Source organism: Pongo pygmaeus, chromosome 10 (assembly GCF_028885625.2).
Source record: "Pongo pygmaeus isolate AG05252 chromosome 10, NHGRI_mPonPyg2-v2.0_pri, whole genome shotgun sequence".
In the NCBI taxonomy this organism is placed as follows: domain Eukaryota; kingdom Metazoa; phylum Chordata; class Mammalia; order Primates; family Hominidae; genus Pongo; species Pongo pygmaeus.
The window spans coordinates 61,230,041-61,244,436 of record NC_072383.2 but is presented as its reverse complement, the minus strand read 5'-3'; the positions used below and the strand labels follow the sequence as shown (position 1 = coordinate 61,244,436).

General features: G+C 34.5%; 1 pseudogene; it reads right to left on the bottom strand.

The window, feature by feature from the left end:
• Positions 1-10,528: 10,528 nt before the first annotated feature.
• Positions 10,529-11,341, bottom strand: LOC129010727 (heterogeneous nuclear ribonucleoprotein A1-like 3; annotated as a pseudogene).
• Positions 11,342-14,396: the final 3,055 nt, after the last annotated feature.

Here is a 14,396-nt window from a genome sequence, read left to right as displayed (position 1 = left end):
AAATCTAGAGATCAGCTTGGGGAGAACTGATATCTTTATAGTATTCGCTCTTACAGTCAATGACATATACTCCCCACATGTACTATAAATAAAGGTCTTTATTTCAATAACTCTTATGATTTCATGTATATTTGTTAGATACAGACATATATTTTTAGTTGTTGTCGTAAATGATTTTAAAACATATATTTCCAACTATTTAGTGAAATCATATGGATATTATTTAACTTTGATAAACTGATCGTAAATTCAGCAATTAGGCTAAACTTCTATTAATTCTAATGGTAAATATAATCAAAATCATTCTCTGCAAATGTTATGTATATACCTCCGTGAATAAAGGCAGTAGGGTTTCTGTCTCTTTAATCTTTACATATTTTATTCTTTTTCTAAGAAATCCAGTACAATGTTGACTGGAAATTCTTATTGTTCTCTTAAATAATGGAAATGCTTTTACTGTATCATTTTTAGGTATAAGTTTTTCAGTCAGTTTTTTTGTAATTTTTAAGTTTTCATATGTACAATTTTTTAGTATTGTGATGATTATATCTTTATTTTCTATTTACTGTGTTTATGCCATGAGTTATATTAATATTCTTTCTAATGTTGAACTAACTTTGCATTTCTGGGTTAAATCCAACTTGTTCGTTATATATTATCATTTTTATTTTTTACTATGTTTGGGTTGCTAATATTTGCAATTATGTCATGAATGAACTTGACCTGTAATTTATTCTCTTACATTGTCTTTGATTTCAGTATCAACGTTAGAGAGTGTTCTAAGTATATTAATACTTAAAAGTTATGGAGTATTCTAAGTATATTCTAAGGGAGTATAAATAATATTGGAATTTTGTTTCAGTATACCTCCTAGACCTATTTTCTGCTTAATGGAGAAGACTTTCACTATTCACAATTTTCCTATAGAATAATTCCATATAATGCAAAATAATTCAAGTATTTTCTTTTGTTGTTAGTATTAGAAAGTTATGTTTTTCTAGAAAATTTTTTCTCTTAAGTTTTCATATTTGTTGTCATATACTACTTAACTATCCTTTAAACCTTTGATCTATTGGAAGTTATAATCACTGTTTCATCTCTTAATACTTTTTTGTTAGTGCTTTCACTCCTTTTTATTGATTTTGTTAAAGTTGTATCAATTGTATGAGTTTTTCCTAGGAGCCAGTTTTTGGCTTTGTTGATCTATTAGATCTTTGATTTGCATTTTATTTCACTTCACTCATCTTTATTTTTTCTTTCCTTTTGCTTTCTTTGCATGCATTCTGTTGTCATTTCTCTAACTACTTAAGTTGAATACTTATCTCACCATTTTTGGCCTTTTTTCTTCTTTAACATAAACATTTGAGGCCATAGATCTCTTTCAAAATGCTATTTTAGCCATATTTCTCAAGTTTTAGTATGTGGATTTCTAAAAATCATTCAATTTCAAGTATTTTCTAATTTCTCTTATAATTGTCTTTTCCTAAATGATAGGCTTTATTTTGATTTCCAAATGTACACAGTTTTTCTATTATTATTAATGGTTTGAAACTTCTTTACATTAAAATCAAAGAATATATTCTGTAATAGAATTTAAATAGAAATTGATTGAAATTTATGGAGACTTGTTATGTGATCTTGTAGGTCATCAAATTTTGTAAATGTTCCATTTGGACATTAAAAAATGTGTATTATACCTTTTTGTGTATAACATTATATGGATGTTCATTAGAATAAGCTTGAATACTTGCCAAATACCTAAGGATGTGTTAAAATCACCCACAATGATGGCAAATTTATCAATTCTTCTTTGTAGTTCTATTAATATTTCCTCCATATGTTTTGAGGCTGTTAGGAGATACATTCATCTTCCAGGGATGCAAATAATATAAGGCTATTTCAATTTAAGGTAAGCAATGAATAATTTTTTAATATGAGTATGTCATGCAATATTTGGGACAAACTTATACTCAAGAAAATATGTTATTTTTCTAAAATTAAAATTTAACTGAATGTTCTCTATTTTTATTTGCTGATGACTCCATCCATCCTCTGGAGAATTAAACCTTTTATCAGCACGTAGTGGCCTTCTTTATGTCTAGCTAAAAGCGATATTGACTTTCTTCTTTCTCTTCCCCACACTTCCCTGCCTCCTCCTTCTCTTTATCTTTCCCTTTCACTGCCTTATCTGTTCCCCCCTCCCTCTCCTCCTCCTTTTCATCCTCTTCTTTTTCCCTTTCCCCCCTCTTCTTTTTCCCACAATCCCTCTTCCTTCCTTTGCCCTCCCCTTTTCCTCTTCTCTTCCACCATTGTCTGGTAAATCTTTTTTCATCATTTTCTTTTCCTTTTCTTATTTTTACTTTTAAAAATATTATTTATGTAATTTCTTGTAGAGATCGGGTTTTGTTATGTTGCCCAAGCTGTTCTCAAACTCCTGACCTCAAGCAATCCTCCCACCTCAGCCTCCCAAAGTGCTGGGATTATAGGTGTGAGCCACCACCATGCCTGGCCCATCATTTTACTTTCAACTTTCTCATGTCTTTATGTTTTAGATGTATCTCTTTTAAATAATGTATAACTGGACATTCTCAGTTTGACAATCTTTGCCACTTAACTAGTTTATACTGTCTATAATAATGGACATATTTGGATTTATCTCTATCTTTTTATTTTCCACTTTGGATTTTCTATTTCTCTTGATTTTTCCATTTTCATTGTGTTTTTATTTGACTTTAGACTTTTGGATTGGGGATTTTTGTTTTTTCTTTTTTATTCATTGTACTTGAGGTTTATTACACTTCTTTAACCTGAAAATTGATTTCTTTCATTAACTAAGGGTATTTCTTTGCCATTATCTATTTTAATACTGCCTCTTTCCTATTTTCTTATTTTGGAACTCTTGCAAGATTTAAGTTGAACCTTATCACTCTGACTGCTCTTTTTGCTAGTCTCTGCTGTTTTCCATCTCATTCTCTCTCTGTCCTACAATTTGTGATTTCTTCACTTCCATCTTCCAGTCCACTAGTACTCTCTTTAGCTGATCCTTTCTCCTATTGAATTCATACACTTAATTTCTAATTCCAATTATGATTTTTTATTTTCAAAAATTCTATTTGTTTTTAATTTTAAAAATCTTTCTAGTCAGTTTTGATAGTCTCTTTTTCTTAGCATTACTTTCCACTTATTCTTTTACTTATTTGAACATATTAAATATTTTATAATCTTTATCTGATAATTCTAAACTCTGCATTCTTGGAAGTCCTTAATCTGCAGTTTATTGTCTCAGCTGAACTTTGCTCAGGAAAGTTGGCTTCCTCAAGTGTTTAGTAAGTTCTTATTTTGAGCCTTTGTTCCTTAGAATTTCATGAGTGGAACTTATTTGAAGGTTGTGTTTAAAGCAAATTCTCCCAGTGACACTTCAAGTTTGCTTCTGCCAGGCACTTGAGAACATTATCAACTTAGGGCAACTGTAACTCAAACTTATGGCCTGCAGTTTGGGAAGCCACATAAGCAGTGTAGTTTTAGGCCCCAAGCCTGTTGGGAGAGGTAGTTAGGGATTTGAAGAGGAGATACTTTCTGCTCTCTGCTGAGAACCAATGAAGAGAGTGGCAAATTGTCTTCCTCTATTATGCATCATTTTAATATAAATTGCACTGGAAAGGGTTTCTCTCACAACCCTTTATCATATTGCTGAGTTTATCATATTGCTGAAAAAATGAAATTTAAATCTTATTGATGCAAATTTGTAAAGGGATTCCTATTGCAAGTCAACATGCAACAAATAAACACACTTTAAAATTATTTAAAATAAATAGAAACCTCCAAAAGGTATACCCTTCTATAACTGTAACTTCATTATCTGGATTTGTGTTTACTTACAAAATTATTTTTCTTTTTAAATACCAACTCAATAATTATCTTAAATACACTAATGTGTCACAGTGAGATGTGACTTTTTTTCACTATAGCAATTTAGCTAAGGCACAAAATACTTTTTTTTATAGAATAGCATTTTATGATAGAATTATCATAGTAACCAGATTCCAAAACTCTTCCTGAAGAGCCTTGTCTCATTGCATGCAAGTCCTTGTATAGGCCCCTTTCACTGTCTCCAAATGAGGCTGACCTTTGCAACCAGTAGGATAATATGGGAATTATAATGTGAGGATTTCAAGGCTAGGTCATAACAAAACATTGGGGCTTCTTTCTTGATGTGGATCATTCACTCTGGGTTAAGCCAGTCATAATGTCATAAGGGCAGTTAAGCAACCCAGTGGAAAAGTCTCCTGTCAAGCCAGCACCTGTTTACCTGCCATGAAAATAAGTAGATCCTCCAGCTCAGCCAAGCCTTCAGATGTTTATATCCCTGCCCAAAGTCCTCACTATACCCTTAAGAGAGACTCCTAGCTAGAACCATCAAGCAAATATTTTCCTGAATTCCTGGCCCACAGAAACCATATGAGATAATATATGTTTATTGCTGCTGTAAGCCACTACATTCTGGAGTACTTTGTTATTGTAGCAAAAAAAAATAATTACTACACAAGTTAAGTATGCTGCTTTTTCATTTAACTGACAATTTTATTATGCTTTTTTTGTTGTTTTGAACAACAAACTGGTGATCTCATCAGGACATCTAGTAGAATAACAAGATCCATATAGGGACTGAACTCAGCTTAGAAACTCTTGCTGCTATGCACAATGGCCAAATACTGGCAAGAGTCACCTGTCTCTGGGTGGCAGGGATATGTCTGTGATATACTGATGATGGGCTCAAGCGATAACTACAGTCAACATCTGCACTGTTTATAACAAAACTCCCACCTGTGGACTGCTAGTTTAACACACACACACACACACACACACACACAGAGTCATAAAGCAGTTCTTCTGGAGGCTTTGTGTGGTTTGAGTCCCTGTTGTACTTCACAGGACATATCTCCAAAGGTATTGATCACAATACCTTATTTCATGTAGCATGTGACCTATGTGCTCTGTAGGATGCGAATGATGAGACTATAGAAAAAGCCGTAGGGCTGACATTTTTTCTCTCTTTTATTCATCTTCCTACCGTTCAGTATTTGTATTCTGAGCCCTGTATTCCCTCCATATCTGATTCTCTCTTGCACTCCCCTCTGTAATTCTCTTTTCTATTCGCCTACTAACAGAATCTGCTTTCAGGGAAAGCCTTCTATTAGTGATGAGATAAATAATTTCCTCCACAGTCTGGATTAAAACTATCTTTCTAGCCTGTTCTCTCATTCTGCTGCCCCATGTAAATCCTTCATTCTAGCCAAAATATCCCCTTCCTATATTCACCTATTTCTGCTGATCCTTTCACTCATGCCATGTTTTCCCATAGGGGATTCCCTCCTCACAGTCCATGTGTGTGATGTTACCTTTTGCAGAGCAGCTCTGAAGCATGTCCTCCATGAAGTCTTCTCTCATTGTCATAGTGACATTTGCTTTCCCTTTCTCAACTACTGTAGGAGTCATTTGAACCACCCCATTGCCTCCTGAGACTCATGGCTAATTTTTGACTAATGCTTTTGCCTGATTTACAACACCCTCCTTCTAACCCCTGTACCCTAAACACACACAAGCCTCACTTTTCTGTCCATCTAGTTTTTACGTCCTTTGAAGACAGGAATAGTGTCATCTTTGTCTTATCCGCTGCTCTCAGCATAGTGTATTCTTTGTACCTAGTCCTTGTTCTGGAGAGAATAAGCCAGGTGGCAAGGACTAAGCACCTCTAGAATAGGCCACAGCGTGTGTGGAGGCCAAGGCCCTCAAGGGGGCAGTAAAGAACCAGTTGTTTAGAGTTTATTGGCAGAAGTAATTAATATTTGGTCCTTGAAGATTTATCAGATGGTCCTAGGAGTAAGTTAAATATAGAAAGTGGGAAGGAGACAAATGGAAATTGTTTGGAATTTAGTCTGAATGGGATCAGGAACCTGAAACAGAAACCAGTCACATGATGATTCAAATGGGACAAAACCCAGAAAGTCCCTACAAGGAGAGGCATGAAGGTCCCCAAACACATGTGTAAGAGCTACAATTCAGATGGTCAAGAGGCAAAGTCTAAGCCAGTCGTTCATGATTTTCTTTTCAATTAAACAGTGAATTAATTTTATTTATTTATTTTTAATTTTCTCATTTTTTTCCTATCTTATTTTTTAATTGAAAACTTGAAAATGTTACAAATATTCTAAATACTACAAAATATAATACCCCTACAGAGTGAAAATGTTGATAAGTCTCAATGGAAGATTTTATCTTTGTCATTTTTTTAAAATCATGTTTTTCTGACTCTCTACTTTCTTGTAGTTACTTTATTCAAGTTCATGTTTTGACAAAAAAAAAAAAAAAAAAAGAAGAAGAACTAGGCCCAGTGATTGGTAAACCAAGATATAAGATTCAGCAGAAGGGGCAGGAAACCAAGTGTGGTCTGGGTCAAATTACTCTAAAACTTGGCTAGACTTTTAAAAATTAAATTGCAATTTATTTATAAATGTAAGACAAAATCTTAAATAAAATATTACCAAATAGAATTCAACATTACATTTTTAAAAATGATAGTATATCATTTTTTAATGTGGCTTATTTCAGAAATACATAAATGTAGTTCAATATTAAGAAATATATTTATCACAAGCAGAAATGTGATATACAAGGAGAAAAAATATACATTCTTTTTATAGATTAAAAAAATGCCTTTAAACAAAGTCCAATATTCATTCTTGATGAGAACACTTAATAAAATGGATAATTTCTTAACATATTAATATTTTATACAGAGAGTATTATTCAATGCTATTTAGACAATAGAATTAATTAGTCACGAAATTTGAAATGATAGTTATTACTATTTCTAGATATTTGGTTTACAAAACTGACAATCTTGAGGTTCAACAAAAAAGTACTACAAGTGATGAGTCTTCAATAACAAATTGTGGTGCAAAATTAATATGCATAAAGTAATATCCTTCAGAAACACAAACGATAAATAACTGAAAAAGCTAACAAAAGAATATACCACCTACAATGGCAACAAGATGATAAGACACTTAGGAACACATTTAACAGTAAATGAATACAACTTTATGAGAAGTACATTAAAACGTTCCTGAAGAACACACATACACATACACAAAAACACAAGATTTTTAGGACATTAACTTCTTGGATAGAAAGATTCAAAATAGTAAAGATTTCAATTCTTCCAAAAGTAATTGATACATTTAATGTGCTTTTATTAAAATATTAATAGTTTTATTCCTTCAATTTGCCTTTCTTCTGATCTTAAGCAAATCAAATTTGTCTTGACAAATAGGATAGTTGACCTCTCAAATTTATCTTCTCTCCTGATATTGAATTATAACTTGACTAATATTAGCATGAGGCCTAGAAGATTAGCACATCGCTAGTGATGGATGAAAAGAGAAAGAAGGGAAGAAGAGAGAGAAGAAGGGAAGGAATGAAGACTGAAAAGAACATGTAGATTCTAAAGTTACTATGAAAAAAATGACAAAAGGAAAATTAGCCAAGAAATATCTTGGAAAGAAGAGTAATGACATTATCAGATACTAAAACATATTTTAAAGCTTCCATCATTACCACAGTGTGGCATGTAAATAGAATGGTCTAGATAAGAGACTAGAAAATCCATGGATAGACCCAAATACATGTAGAAATTTGGTATATAATAAAGATGGGAGCTCAGATCAGAGAGGTAAGGATGAACTTTTGAATACATGTTGTTGAGATGCTTGGCAGATTTTGGTACAACTGGAATTCCCAAGAACAGTTACTTTTAAAAGTGTTATTTCTTAAAGAGTGTTTCTCAAATCATCTCATTAAAAAAATCAGTTACATGTTGAAATGAAGAGTCTGAGCTCCATTTGAATCACCCACTGAATTAAAAACTCTTAAAGTAGCTCCTGAGAACTTGCATATTACCAAAGCTTTCAGGTAATTCTGATGGACACAGTGTGGGTAGGAACTGCTGCTTTAAAGGGTCAAACCTGGCTGAAGGCAGTGTCCTGGCTGAGAGCAGCATGACAAATTACTTTGTCTCTTTAGCTCATGAGTGGTTGTATCCATCCTGATCCTCAGCTCTTTCCGATTTTTTTCTACTTGGATCAACGCTTTCATGCCTACATCTGGCTAATTGCAGGCAATTGAAAAGGGGATTGAGGTCCTGACCTATTCTGCTTGGCTGAAGTACACTAGGTCCTCACTTAACATTGTGGATGAGTTCTTGGAAACTGCTACTTTAAGCAAAAATGATCATTAATGAAACCAATTTTACTACAGGCTAATTGATATAAACAAGAGCTAAGTTCCTATAGCATATTTCTGGTCACAAAAACATCACTAAGTTTCTAAATAAAAACTAAAACACATCTAATATTAAACACTAAAATAAATTTTAGCTATATATACATTTAAGAGAGATGAATAAACATAAATAAGATAATTATTTACTCAATTATTCCAATTCAGGGTTGCAAGTGGCCAGAGCCTCTTCCAGCAGCACAGGGCTGAGAACCAACCCTGGCCAGGACACCATCCCATCGCCCTCATTCTTTCTATGACATCTTTTTACTAGTTTAGATAATACATTTCCTAGTTTGAGTATTTAATTTTATTGCCTGTGGAAAGAAGTCAGATGATTCAAAAGTAGAGATGATGCACCCTTTAAGTCATTTTCATTGCCAAATTGTTTCTTTCTGTAATGTAGAAGTCGCTATGGCAGTGACTAGACATTTGGTGGTTCGTTTTACAGACTACCGTTGGAACTGTATGATGAAACAGTACATAGTACAACCTCAAGTGACTGTCTTAGAGGATGTGTTTAATGCGTGGGATGGTATCAAAGAATTGATGGCTTATCTGTGTAAGGAAGTCGCCTTTTGACCTAAACCTAGGATGGCTTAACAACCTTCACGTCCTACCACTGTGCATCTGAAAAGTGATGGTATAAATTTGAACATATCAGCCAGTGGCAGTGGCTCACGCCTGTAATCCCAGCACTTCGGGAGGCCGAGGCCAGCAGATCACCTCAGGTTAGGAGTTTGAGACCAGCCTAGCCAACATGGAGAAACCCCGTCTCTACTGAAAATACAAAAATTAGCCAGATGTGGTGGCTGGTGCCTGTAATCCCAGCTACTCAGGAGGCTGAGGCAGGAGAATTGCTTGAACTCAGGAGGCAGAGGTTGCGGTGAGCCGTGATCGCACCATTGCACCCCAGCCTGGGCAACAAGAGCGAGACTGTCTCAAAAAAAAAAAAAAATTTGAACATATCTGAAGTAAAGATACAGTCTAGATAGAAAAGCCAACTCCAGAGCAAAATGGGCAGCAAAGATTTTGGAGAACAGTCCTTGCATTTGCCCAATTCTGCACTATAATATGAAAAAAGCTGTATAAATGTGGGTGAGAAAGAAAATCCTCTAATATGTTAACTCTGAAAAGTTGTAGTCAGAAGGGTTAGAGAACCTCTACAATTGAGATAAAATTGATAGTTTTAGTGCAAGGACACAGAAGATTAGCTGCAAATTGAGCAAAACAAGGAACACTATAAAAATAAAAGGCTCTAAAGAAAACCAAGTTCTAATGCTAAAAGGAATAAGAAATGACAATTCTCAGAAGAAGAAATGCAAATAGATAATAAAATATAAAAAGTTCCATCTTTCTAATAATAAATTTTACCAAATTATCAACAATTTTTTAAAATAAAAATCATCAGTTTTGGTAAAGAGGAGGTGAAATTCACAGTAGATGTTTAGCTACTAGTGGGAGTTTAAATAAGCAACATATTTCTGGAAAGCAATTTAGGAATATGTATTAAGAGCCATAAACATGTTTATTATACTCTTTGAGTAAATTTAGCACAACGTTATATTAAAAAAATCATATACCAAGATGTGTATTTTTATTTATAAGCAATAAAATTTATTAAATCTAATCATACAGCAAAAAAGGTGTTGTGCAGACAGTAAAATTATGTTTTCCTTAGTAAGGTGTGAAAATGTACCTAATGTATTGTCTTTAAAGACACACTTGTTCAATGTCATGATCAGACTATTACATTTAGCAATCAACAGCATGGGTGCAAAAAGTAAAAAATATTCTACACTGAAACCTTTTGTTGGAATGATTTACACTTTCCACAGAGCAGAAACTAAAATAACCTATTATACAATTAGTCACCACTACAGTCCTAGAGTTTTTTTACCCATACACCTGACTATTGTCTAAAACATGTCTTCTTTGTAGCAGCTAGGCCCTGCCACCACTGTGCTTGGCTGAGTTCACAGACCTGTTGTAATCTGTAATTTCCTTGTCATGTCTCTGGCTCTACTGTACTGCTAAGCTTTGTTTTCTGGCAGTAATTAAAATCTTCTGCCACTGCCATAGCTACCGCTGCTACTAGAACCACAATAACCATGTTGCTTTCATGGTTTGGCAAAGTATTGGCCTCCATCACCATAGGGACCAGAACTTCTGCTTCCAAAGTTTCCTTCCATCATGGGTCCAAAATTTGAAGATCGATAGTTGTAATTGCCAAATCACTGTAGCTTCCACCACCTCCAAAATTGTTTCTATCATTACCAAATCCATTATAGCCATCTCCACTGCCACCATATCCACCACTACCGCAGCTGCAACCAAACCCACCATGACTACTGAAGTTTCCTCCATGACCAAAGTTGTCATTCCCACCAAAACCATCTCCATGACCACCACCAAAGTTTCTAGAACCACTTTGAACTCTTTGGCTGGATGAAGCATTAGCTTTAATAGGGCTTTCCTTACTTCAAGGTTGTGGCCATTCATAGTACAGTAATTCTGGATGATAATCTTATCCACGGAGTCATGACTATCAAAGGTTACAAAAGCAAAAAAGCAAAGCCCCTTTTCTTGCCACTGCCTCCATCGGTCATGATTTAAATCACTTCCATTTTTCCATGCTGTTCAAAATAGTCTCTTAACTGATGCCCTTTGGTATCTTCTTTAATGCCACCAACAAATATATTTTTCACAATTAAGTGGGCATCTGGTCTCTTGAGACAGCTTTCTTTGGTTCCATGACTCTTCCATCCCCCTTGTGTGGCCTTGTATTCATGGCTGCATCCACCCCTTCCACAGTGGCACATGTGACAACCCCAAAGACCCTGGAGTGCTTGGCATTTGGATCTCTCATTACCACACAGTCTGTGAGCATTTTCCATTGCTCAGAATAGCTCCTCAGTCTCTCATCGATTCTTTCAAAGTTCAACCCTCCAATAAGGAGTTTCCATAGCTGTTTGGGCTCTTTAGGAGACTCTTACTTAGACATGATGGCAGGGGAAAGAGAGACGTTAGTGATGTTTCTTCAGTGGCATCCACAGGCAGAAAGCCCTAATGTGTCATTTTTATAATTAAAAAATGGTACTCTACAAAAATGTTCTGGTGGTCAAAATGGGCAGATATGAAAATTACACTCCCATTACAATAAGCTGTATGAGTAAAATAACTATTCCTGGCTGGGAATGTGGTAAAAAATTGTATGCCTCTCCTAGAATTCCTTACAGGCAATAAAACTTCCAAGATTGCAATGCTCTGATTGCCAGAGCAGACTAGGGGGTCATGCTGCTGGAATTAAGATTTAGACTGGAATAACATGCAGAACTAAAAAGATTCTTTAATAAAGGAGACATTCCAATCTAAAACTGCCTCTTAAGGTAGGTAAAGCAATGAGAATAGATTAGGGTACCCAAACTTTCATTTATAAAAATGACTTTATTAATAATAGCAACAACAAAATAATGAAATCTCGTATTATAGTAATTACAATTCTATTATTCATTCATTTGGAAAATGTATGAAAAATAGCTTCTATGAATTCAGCAGTACTTTCAATTATTGGTATTTTGCCAATTGTAATAAAATCTACATGCAATTGAAAGACAGAGGCTTACATATACATGAGACATTCTGCTTAGTTAGCCTATAATAAATGCTCTGACTAGTATATGAATTCATAGATTACTTGCACTAATTTCATGGCTTCCTAGAGGAAATGGAAAACAGTCAATATAACTGTGACAAGACAAATTGAAAAAAACATCCTCTTTCTCTCCTTTTATTAAAAGCACACCAGATTTAAAAGAATGTAATCAGAGTTGGTGCATTGAAAATGGCAGAATTTCTGATTTCACCGAAATACCAGAACAAACTTTAGTAGCAAATATAGTTCCTATTTTAATGCATCCAGGCCTCAGGCAGGAAATGGAAGTCAAATTATTCTCAGCAAAATAATGATGATGGTTGTAGTGGTAGATGCATATAATCCTAAAGAAAAATCCAAAACTATAACATGAAAATAGAGAGCAAAATAATTTAATGCCTGGCAAGTTTTAGCTAACATAATTTATTTACTGACAACATTTTAGTTGCTTTGCAACTCTCATTTCATCTAGTAAATCAGTGGCATTTCTCGTTTCTGGAGGAGGAAAAAGGTAAAGGTCAGATATAGCCTTGGATTAAGAACTAAAGAAAGATGGCAGAATAAGAAGTCCTAGGTCCCCCTCCTCATAAACACACTGATTCAGCAAAAATTCATGAATAAATTATTTTGTGAGAAAGCCAGAAAATAACTGAAGGGCTTCTGTACATGAGGTGAATGGGAAACCAGACTCACCAATACTAAAAGGGAGATTCAGAACATCTTCTTGCCAGAACCCAAAACCCCAGCAATGGCACCATACAATCAAGAGGAGAATCTCTAGCTCTCAACTTCTCCTAGGGGATGAAAGTGACTAGTTTATATACACAGAGCTTCAACTTTTCTGAGGAGGGTCCCCAAGGACTGGCTTCTGTCTTTCCATTAGTGGAGCTCTGACAGGACCAGCCCAATCTATCTGCTTGAGGAAGAATGGAAATGGTGACACACTGGGCTGGTAGACACCATAGGTCTTCTCCCTTAATCAGCAAAAAGTGAGTGGATAGAAAATATCCCAGCTCCCACTATTCCCCTGAAGAGGAAAAGATTTAATCTGCACATCCAATGCCCCAACTTCTCTGGACTTCCCAAAGAAATATCATCAGACTTACCAGTCTTGGAGCTTTGGCAGGTCCAGCATAGTCTAGCCACCTGGGAGAGAATGAAGACAGTAGCATGGACTAGTAGACACCATAGGTCCCCACCCCTCAGCTTTGCACAGAGTAAACAGACAAAAACCCATAGTTCCTGCTTCTCTTTGGGAAGGGAAAGAATTGTTAGAAGCCTCCAAAATCTCTGGCTGGACAGATTTCTTCCAAAATATGGGGAAGGAAATAGACATCATATCTAAGAAGTTCAAAAAACACCAAATAAGGTGAACCCAAAGAAAGGTACACCAAGCCACATTATAATCAAATTGTCAAAAGTCAAAAATAAAGAGAATATTGAAAGCAGCAAAAAGAAAATTACTTCTTACATACAAGAGAATGTCCGTAAGACTATTAGAAAATTTTACAGCAAAATCCTTGCAGACCAGAAGGGGGATGATAAATACAAATTTCTGAAAGAAAACTGCCAACCAAGAATACTATATGTGCCAAAACTATCTTTCAAACAAAAGCTGAAGAAGTTTATCATGACTAGACCGATATTATAAGAAATGTTAAAGGGAATTCTCCAAGATGAAATAAAAAATGTTAAATAGCAATATAATAATATAAGAAAATATGAAATTGGTTTGTAAAAATAAATATATACGCAAACACAGAATACTGTATTCCATGCAAATGGTAACCAAAACAGAGAATAGGTGGCTGCACTTATATCAGAAAAAATAGACTTTAGGTGAAAACTGTCACAAGATACAAAAAAGAACATTATGTAATAATAAAAGAGTCCACCCACCAGGAAAACAATAACAATTATAAATATATATGCACTCGATATCAGACTATATAAAAAAGTGAACATTAAAGTAACTGAAGGGAGAAATAAACAACAATACAATAATAGTAAGAGACCTAAATACCATACTTTAATAATGGATAGACTATCCAGACAGAAGACCATAAAAAAACAGAGGATTTGAACAACATTGTTAACGAAATAGCCCTAACAGTCATATGCAGAACAGTTCATCTGAAAACAGCAGAGTACACACTTTTTTCAAATGCATATGAAACTTTCTCTAGGATAGATATAGCACATGTTAGGTCACAAAATAAGTCTTAATAAATATAAGAAGATTGAAATCATATGAAGTATCTTTACTAACTACAATGGAATGAAGCTAAAATTCAATAGCAGAAGGAGAACATGTGGAAATTAAACAACACATTCTTAACCAACCATTAGGTCAAAAAACAAATAAAAGAAATTAGAAAATACCTTGACACGAGTGAAAACAAAA